This window comes from Triticum dicoccoides, chromosome 4A (assembly GCF_002162155.2).
Source record: "Triticum dicoccoides isolate Atlit2015 ecotype Zavitan chromosome 4A, WEW_v2.0, whole genome shotgun sequence".
Lineage (NCBI taxonomy): Eukaryota > Viridiplantae > Streptophyta > Magnoliopsida > Poales > Poaceae > Triticum > Triticum dicoccoides.
The window spans coordinates 498,209,184-498,218,007 of record NC_041386.1 but is presented as its reverse complement, the minus strand read 5'-3'; the positions used below and the strand labels follow the sequence as shown (position 1 = coordinate 498,218,007).

General features: G+C 46.7%; 1 long non-coding RNA gene across 3 annotated transcripts; it reads left to right on the top strand.

The window, feature by feature from the left end:
* The first annotated feature begins 6,132 nt into the window (after window positions 1-6,132).
* LOC119286387 lies at window positions 6,133-7,897 on the top strand. 3 transcript variants are annotated; one of them, XR_005140412.1, is made up of 3 exons: window positions 6,133-6,377; window positions 6,956-7,006; window positions 7,113-7,897. It is a non-coding gene; the product is annotated as an uncharacterized LOC119286387 (long non-coding RNA). The 3 variants fall into 3 exon arrangements; XR_005140411.1 differs by having other exon boundaries at window positions 6,137-7,006; window positions 7,113-7,416; window positions 7,525-7,897; XR_005140410.1 differs by having other exon boundaries at window positions 6,133-7,006.
* The last annotated feature ends 927 nt before the right edge of the window (window positions 7,898-8,824 follow it).

Genomic DNA, 8,824 nt, shown 5'->3' with positions numbered 1-8,824 from the left:
GAACCTCTTCTGTCCTCCGGTGTTCGGCTGTCGGGGCTCTTCCTCATCATCGCTATGTGGCCCCTTATCTTTGTCTTCGGCAATTAACTTGTCCGCCTGCTTGAACACCCAACAATCCCTGTTGGTGTGGTTGGCTAGCTTTTCGAGGGTGCCGTGTATTTGACACGAGCGATCGAGTATGTGGTCCAAACTGGACAGGCCCGGAGTGCTTCTTTTAAATGGCTTTTTCCGCTGACCGGGTTTAGAGCCTTTGAATCCGGCATTGACTGTCGTATCCTCAGTATTATCGCTGTTAATGTGGCACTTATGTTTGTTGCGATGTGACCTGCTATTGCCGTCCTTGGTATCCGAAGTACCACGGGTCTTTGATATGTTATTACTGCGAGCCAACCAGCTATCTTCTCCCGCACAAAAGCGGGTCATGAGTGTCGTGAGAGCTGCCATAGATTTCGGCTTTTCCTGACCAAGGTGCCGGGCTAGCCACTCGTCGCGGATGTTGTGTTTGAAAGCTGCTAGGGCCTCTGCATTCGGATAGTCGACGATTTGATTTTTCTTTGTTAGGAACCGAGTCCAGAATTGCATGGCCGATTCTTCTGGCTGCTGAATTATGTGGCTCAAGTCATCGGTATTTGGTGGTCGCACATAAGGGCCCTGAAAGTTGTCGAGGAATGCGGCTTCCAGATCTTCCCAATAGCTAATGGACTCTGCTGGGAAGCTGTTAAGCCAATGCCGCGCTGGTCCTTTGAGCTTTAGTGGGAGGTATTTGATGGCGTGTAAGTCATCACCGCGGGCCATGTGGATATGGAGGAGGAAATCCTCGATCCATACCGTAGGATCTGTTGTGCCGTCGTATGATTCAATATTTACTGGTTTGAAACCTTCTGGGATTTGATGATCCATTACTTCGTCTGTGAAGCATAAGGGGTGTGCGGCGCCTCTGTATTTAGCTATATCGCAACGCAGCTCGAATGGGTCTTGCCCGCTGTGTTCGGACCGGCCGGATTTACTTTTACTGTATCCGGCGTGACGTTTATTGTCTCGCATAGTGGCGCCCCTCGTGATCTGTAGATCGATCTTGCATGTTTTGCTTTGTCCTCCAATACGTCTCATAGGTCTGGCGTGTTTCCCCATCTTTTTTATTTGAATGGCGTCGAGGTGCAGGCTGAGCTTTTGGCTGGAATGCCTCTCTATCACGGCCACGAGGTGGCCGATCAGCCGCGTCATACGCTTCTTCCTCCAGTCGAGGTAGCAACCTGCATTTTGGGTAACTCTTGGAGGGGCGCTCGAGTTTATATTCCTCGACCGTGAGGACTTCAGTCCATCTGTCAGCTAGCAGATCTTAATCAGCTTGAAGCTGTTGCTGCTTTTTCTTAAGGCTATTTGCCGTGGCCATAAGCCGGCGCTTGAAGCGCTCTTGTTCGACGGGATCCTCTGGCACGGCGAATTCATCATGGCCGAGGCTTGCCTCGTCTTCGGAGAGGGCATGTAATTATCATCCTCCGCTTCTCCATCTGCCGCTCTCCCAGGAGGGCTGGCTCCTCCATACTCCTGCTCTAACTCTTGCTGGAGGGGGTTGTTGTTGTCTTCGGCACTATCTGGAGTGTTATTACCTCCTGTGCCGGTATCACGACTTTTGCTTTGGCGGGACTTAGAGCGGCGCCGCTGACGTCGGCGCTTGGGTTGCTTCTTGGAGGGGTCATCCTCCGATGTCTCGTCACCATTGCCTTCTTTGGGTGTATCCACCATGTATATATCGTATGATGAGGTGGCTGTCCAGTGCCCTGTGGGCAGTGGTTCCTCTTTGTCTCCCTCATCGTCGTCCATACCGTCGATGTCTTCAATGTCGAAGTCGAGCATGTCGGTTAAGTCATCGACAGTGGCTACTAGGTGGGTGGTGGGCGGGCCGCAAATTTCTTCGTCGTCCGCATCCCAGTCCTGCCGGACATAGTTCGGCCAGGATCCTCCTGACAAGGAGAGAGACCTTAATGAGTTCAGTATATCGCCGAAGGGCGAGTGCTGAAAGATATCCGCGGAGGTAAACTCCATGATCGGCGCCCAGCCAGATTCGATAGGAATGGGCACAGGTGGTTCGGAGTCCATGGCCGGAGAAGGATCCGGCAGTTTAACAGCACGGCTCTCGTGCGAGGTAAGGTCGATGTTCGGCTCGATCGCCGCTGAGGGTAAGGCCTCCGTGGCGGGGTCCATCCACCCATCCATGGATGGCGCAACTGGCTCCGAATTGAGGGCCGGAGCGAATGCCGGTGCGATCTCCTGAACACTGTCTGATGGTAGAGCTAAATCGTACTCATCGTGACCGCATGATGCACAAGGCAGAGGCTCGAATCCGTCAAAGATCAAGTCTCCATGGATATCGGCCGTGTAGTTTAAGCTTCCAAACCTAACCCGGTGCCAGGGGCGTAACTTTCAATCTGCTCCAGATGGCCAAGCGAATTGGCCCGCAGTGCAAAGCCGTCGAACACAAAGATCTGTCTGGGGAGAAAAGTCTCACCCTGGACTGCATCGCTATCGATGATAGTGGGAGCCATCAAGCCCAACGGCGACGACATAGAGGAACTCTCAATGAAAGCACCAATGTCGGTGTCAAAACCGGCGGATCTCGGGTAGGGGGTCCCGAACTGTGCGTCTAAGGCAGATGGTAACAGGAGGCAGGGGACACGATGTTTTACCCAGGTTAAGGCCCTCTTGATGGAGGTAAAACCCTACGTCATGCTTGATTAATATTGATGATATGGGTAGTACAAGAGTAGATCTACCACGAGATCAGAGAGGCTAAACCATAGAAGCTAGCCTGTGGTATGATTGTATCTTGTCCTACGGACTAAAACCCTCTGATTTATATAGACACCGGAAAGGGCTAGGGTTACACAAGGTCGGTTACAAAGGAGGAGATACACATATCCGTATTGCCTAGCTTGCCTTACACGCCAAGTAGAGTCCTATCCGGACACGAGACGAAGTCTTCAATCTTGTATCTTCATAGTCTAACAGTTTGGCCAATGGATATAGTCCGGCTGTCCGGAGACCCCCTAATCCAGGACTCCCTCAAAGATCTTTATCGGTCAAACCGCAATGACAACATACATCATTCCCTTTGTCATCGGTATGTTACTTGCCCGAGATTCGATCGTCGGTATCTTCATACCTAATTCAATCTCGCTACTGGCAAGTCTCTTTACTCATTCTGTAATGCATCATCCCACAACTAACTCATTAGTTACATTTCTTGCAAGGCTTATTATTTTGTGCATTACCGAGAGGGCCCAGAGATACCTCTCTGATACTCGGAGTGACAAATCCTAATCTCCATCTATGCCAACCCAACAAACACCTTCAAAGATACCTATAGAGAATCTTTATAATCACCCAGTTACATTGTGACGTTTGATAGCACACAAGGTATTCCTCCGGTATCCGGGAGTTGCATAACCTCATAGTCAAAGGAATATGTATATGACATGAAGAAAGCTATAGCAATAAAACCGAACGATCATTATGCTAAGCTAAGAATGGGTCTTGTCCATCACATCATTCACCTAATGATGTGATCCCATTCATCAAATGACTACACATGTCTATGGTTAGGAAACTTAACCATCTTTGATTAACGAGGTAGTCTAGTAGAGGCTTACTAGGGACACGGTGTTTTGTCTATGTATCCACACATGTATCAAGTTTCCGGTTAATACAATTCTAGCATGAATAATAAATATTTATCATGATATAAGGAAATATAAAATAACAACTTTATTATTGCCTATAGGGCATATTTCCTTCACAAAAATGTCACACATATTCAACCCATTTTTTAGTATTTACAGTCTATTTGATGGGCTGGGTGAACAAATAATGTAGCGTCCATGCGGCCCATTTTTTTCTAAAAAAACCATAGCCCATTTGCACTTTCTTGAAAAACATGAATTTGCTGGGCTGGGTGAACAAATAATGTAGCGTCCATGCAGCCCATTTATTTTTTCATAAAAAATTACAGTCCATTTGCACTTTCTCGAAATACACGATTTTGCTGGGCTGGTTCTAATTATAATGTTGGGTTGGGTGCATCAATGCTATCAAAAAATAAATAGGGACTGAGTATTTTGTTATAAATATATTTAAATAATAAGTTCTTTATTTACATTGGTCCTTAAATCTTACCAAGCTTTGTACACAATCACCTGGATTTTCGTTGACCTTAATGTAAAAAAACCAAGGATTTTATTGTTAAGCATTTATTTTTATAAGTTCTTAATACGTGGCATATTTGTTTCTTATATATGTAAGTATATGTTAAATATATGATGATGATAATAATATATAATAACATATAAAATAATATAAATATACATAATATAATTAGAAGGGAAACATAAGTTGGACCTGACGTTCCTATTCTTATATAGAAAAATAGAACAGACCTCTGTGTTTTCTTCAAAAAAATACATAAGTTGGGTTGCGGATGTTTAAGAAAAAATAAAACCTAGGATGGGAGGGCCATAGGTCGGTCGATACGTGACGGCTGAGGGAGTCCTGGATTAGGGGGTCTCCAGACAGTCGGACTATATCCTTTGGCCGGACTGTTGGACTATGAAGATACAAGATTGAAGACTTCGTTCCGTGTCCGGATAGGACTCTCCTTGGCGTGTAAGGAAAGCTTGGCAATACGGATATGTAGATCTCCTCCCTTGTAACCGACTCTGTGTAACCCTAGCCCCCTTCGGTGTCTATATAAACTGGAGGGTTTAGTCCGTTGGACAACAACAATTATACCATAGGCTAGCTTCTAGGGTTAGCCTCTACGATCTCGTGGTAGATCAACTCTTGTAATACTCATATCATCAAGACCAATCAAGCAGGAAGTAGGGTATTATCTCCATCAAGAGGGTCCGAACCTGGGTAAACATCGTGTCCCCCGCCTCCTGTTACCATCCGCCTTAGACGCACAGTTCGGGACCCCCTACCCGAGATCCGCCGGTTTTGACACCGACATTGGTGCTTCCATTGAGAGTTCCACTATGCTACCACCGTAAGGCTTGATGGCTCCATCGATCATCGGTAACGATGCGGTCCAGGGTGAGGTTTTCCTCCCCGGACAGATCTTCGTATTCGGTGGCTTCGCACTGCGGGCCAACTCGCTTGGCCATCTAGAGCAGATCAAGAGCTACGTCCCTGGCCATCAGGTCAGGTTCGGAAATTTAAACTACACTGCCGACATCCGCGAAGACTTGATCTTCGACGGAATCGAGCCCATGTCAGGTGCGCCGCACAGTCACGATGAGCATGATTTAGCTCTGCCGTCAGACGGTCTTTGGAAGATCACACCTGCAACTACTCCGACCTTCAATCCGGAGCAAATTGCACCATCCGAGGACGGGCGGATAGACCCCGCCATGGAGGCCGCACTCTCAGTGGCGATAGAGCCGGATACTGACTTAACCCCTTACGAGAGCCGTGTTGCCGAACCACTAGGTTCATCTCCGGCCACGGACTCCGAGCCGCCTACGTCCGTGCCTGTCGAATCCGATTGGGCGTCGATCATGGACTTCACCTTCGCGGATATCTTTCAGCACTCACCTTTCGGCGACGTGCTTAATTCATTAAGGTCCCTCTCCTTGTCAGGAGAACCTTGACCGAACTATGTCCGGCCAGAATGGGATGCGGACGACGAAGAAATTCATTCCCCACCCACCACCCACTTAGTAGCTATTGTCGACGAGTTAACCGACATGTTTGACTTCGACTCCGAAGACATCGACGGTATGGACGACGATGTAGGTGACGAACAAGAACCACCGCCCACCTCATCATATCTATCCCTAATATAATAATAAAGCACGGATTGACTCCGTGGGTTCACCGTCACAATACACTTCTTTCCGTGAACTTATGCTTTCAGTTTTTTCTTTAACACGTCTATATTTATTTTCTATATCCAAGGTGGTACTATAATCTATGTATATTCCCCTGCCGCGTTCACCATCGCCGACTTTTCACGAAAAAATCGCTGAAGTTCATAGGAAGCAACCCGCAGTCCCTTTGTAAGTGGATTTGAAAAAAACGTTTCGTTTTTACATAAAACTCCCTAACATTCGGTATATTCCATGCGCAGTGCTCCTCCCCCTCCAGTGTATTCAACCCACGGTGTATCTTATCCGCTCCCCTCCTAGCGCGGCGGAGGAGGAGAGGGTGAGTGGCGGCGCCGCACTCTCCAACTTCTGCCTACACACCACCTACGCGCCGTCGTCCGTCCGGGTGGTCGGCGGCGGCTACCGCGCCCCGGAGGTGGCGTCTACTCCCTGGGCGTGCTCCTGCTGGAGCTCCTCATGGCAAGTCCCCGACGCACGCGTCAGGGCGCCGACGACGTACGTCCTCCTTCTCTTCTTTCACGAGACGGCTCCGGGCTTCGACCAAATCCCGCCCAACTCGCCCAGATCGAGGCCTTCAGGCTTTTGTGGAATCCTCGTTCAGCTCTCCGCCTCTACCAGATCCACGCTGAGGGGCTTCGGCGCCATCCCCCGGTGTGATTTCCTCATGGGTCCCGGCTTGATCGAGGCCAAAAGCTTCGGCCGTCCGTCCACCATGGCTGGGACCTGCGCGGAAACTGTAGATGAATTTATACGAGTGGAATCGACACTGTGGCAGGGTACGGTGGAGTCACATTGTGCAGCCTCGGTATCCCAATCAGGGATTCCTTCTAAGGATGCATATATTTTGAAGGGTGAGGGATAATGATTTGGTTAAAGGCCTTCGGCCTCTTGCTTCACTGAACATTTGTGTCCATCGACCAAGTTGTATATACGGGAGAAGATAAGCAAGTCCAAAGTGATGTTCTAGCTGGGCCTCAACACCTTGTCCCTCTGACCACAACGCCCAACCATGATCTGGTCAGCAACCAATTGTAACACTATGCCTAGGTTCTGATTATATCTACTTGATGCAGATCACATGAGCAGAGGGGTTCAGCAACTCTTACTACTCCTGGCTGTGAAAGGTGAATTCCCAACCAAGAGTCCATAACTGACACTGATTGAATTGCTACACAACATAGCCGTGGTCCATGAAATTCCATTAATTCTGCATGCTTTGTTCTGTCACAGCTTCTGCTTATAAGTCATCTCCAGTACCTGCTTATCCATGGTCTTTTTGAGCCATCCAAATTGCAAAACGCAAGTCACCAACACCAAGAATCAGGTTCCTGCCAGAGGAACCCAAAGTAGAACAAGAGAAGGAAAACGACGGTGAAGAGGTTCTGTTGGAGAAAGGGCTGCATCACACACTTGCCGCCAAGGCCATGTTGTCGAGGAGCCTGTGATTGCCGCTCCAGCTGCCTCTCGCGCCATGGCCCATCGCATGGGGTGCATTGTGAGAATCTGCATCAGGCTCGTGCCGCCTCTCCAGCAGGTACTCAACGCAATCCTAGGTTGTTGTGTTGACTTGATTCAGTTGTTCATAACAGTTATGCAGCTCTCCTGGGATGTTATGTTGACTTGATTCAGTTGCTGATAACAGTGATGCAGCACTCTAGGTAATAGTTAGTATTGGTGTCAACGAGAGCAACTAGAGTCGCTAGCTGTTATGCTAAAAGCAACAGGATGCATCTTCTCCATGCAAGAAGACAATAAGGATAAAGCAGCAAAGAGCAGGCCGTTGGTGGTGATGGATAATTTCTCTAATCAATTAAATCGTAGATGCCCTCCAGCATTGCACACTAAGAGATTGCATTGCTTAGATATAATGAAAGGTGACTTCAGTTTTTAAGAAAGTTGAGGTGTCGTGATTGTTATTTTTTTATGCAACAATTACCTAAGCTTGCCTGGCAAGTATACATTCTGAATTGTATGTTCAGATGATATTCACATATTTAGACTGAATCGTTAAATCTTGCATATTTATTTTTCTCACCTAATAATTTTGATTATGATGTATCCCATAGAATGCTGGTTTAGACATTACAATCTGGAACCGAATAAATAAAAATAGAGAGATTCATATAGTGGCACTAAAGTGCTATTAAGTTATAATATGTTTTTAGTTGCATTCCAGTAAGAGGAAACCCTTATTTTACTTATGAGCATTGTAATTGTTTGCCTATTGTCACTGGGAGGGCTAATGTTGATACACATACAAATCTTAGCCCGGAGGGCATGCTTTGTTCAAAGTAGTTGGGTTTATGTACAAATAAATAAATATTCATGTGTTATCTTGGTACAATATTGTTGCGAGTGGTTTAACTCACGGGTTTAGAAGCTCGTGAGAGAAATTAAAGTTCATTTTATGGTTGCACGTCAACACCATGGCAAGTACATAACTGCTTTGATATATGGTTCCTAGAACATACATGCTAATATGTACGAGTGAACTATTAGTGTTCTGTAAATTTTGAGGTGTAGCTCCAAAATATTATGCCTCGGGTTATTTTAACTTATAAGTGGTATTAGTCAATACGTGCATTGCACAGTTATAATTACTGCATGAGTGAGAGGGAGAGTGAGAGTGAGGTATCTAAGAACATAAAGAAGAATGGTTTAATGGTAGAAATAAGTTGACAATGCTGCCTAATATCCATAGAGATTTTAAAGGTAGATGGTACACATGATTAATGTGAACCACTAAAATATATATGTCCCCATTGCAACGCTCATGCATGTTACTATCTTCCTCCTAAAATAAGTATAAGTAGAAGACCAACCACGCCTCCTCTTCTGCTCTATTTCTTCTAGGTAGGTAGGCTCCGCCTAAATTGCCGCCTTATGTCGCCACCCGACGTTGTTAATTAAACTCACGTCACCAAGACTGATGCATCATAGAT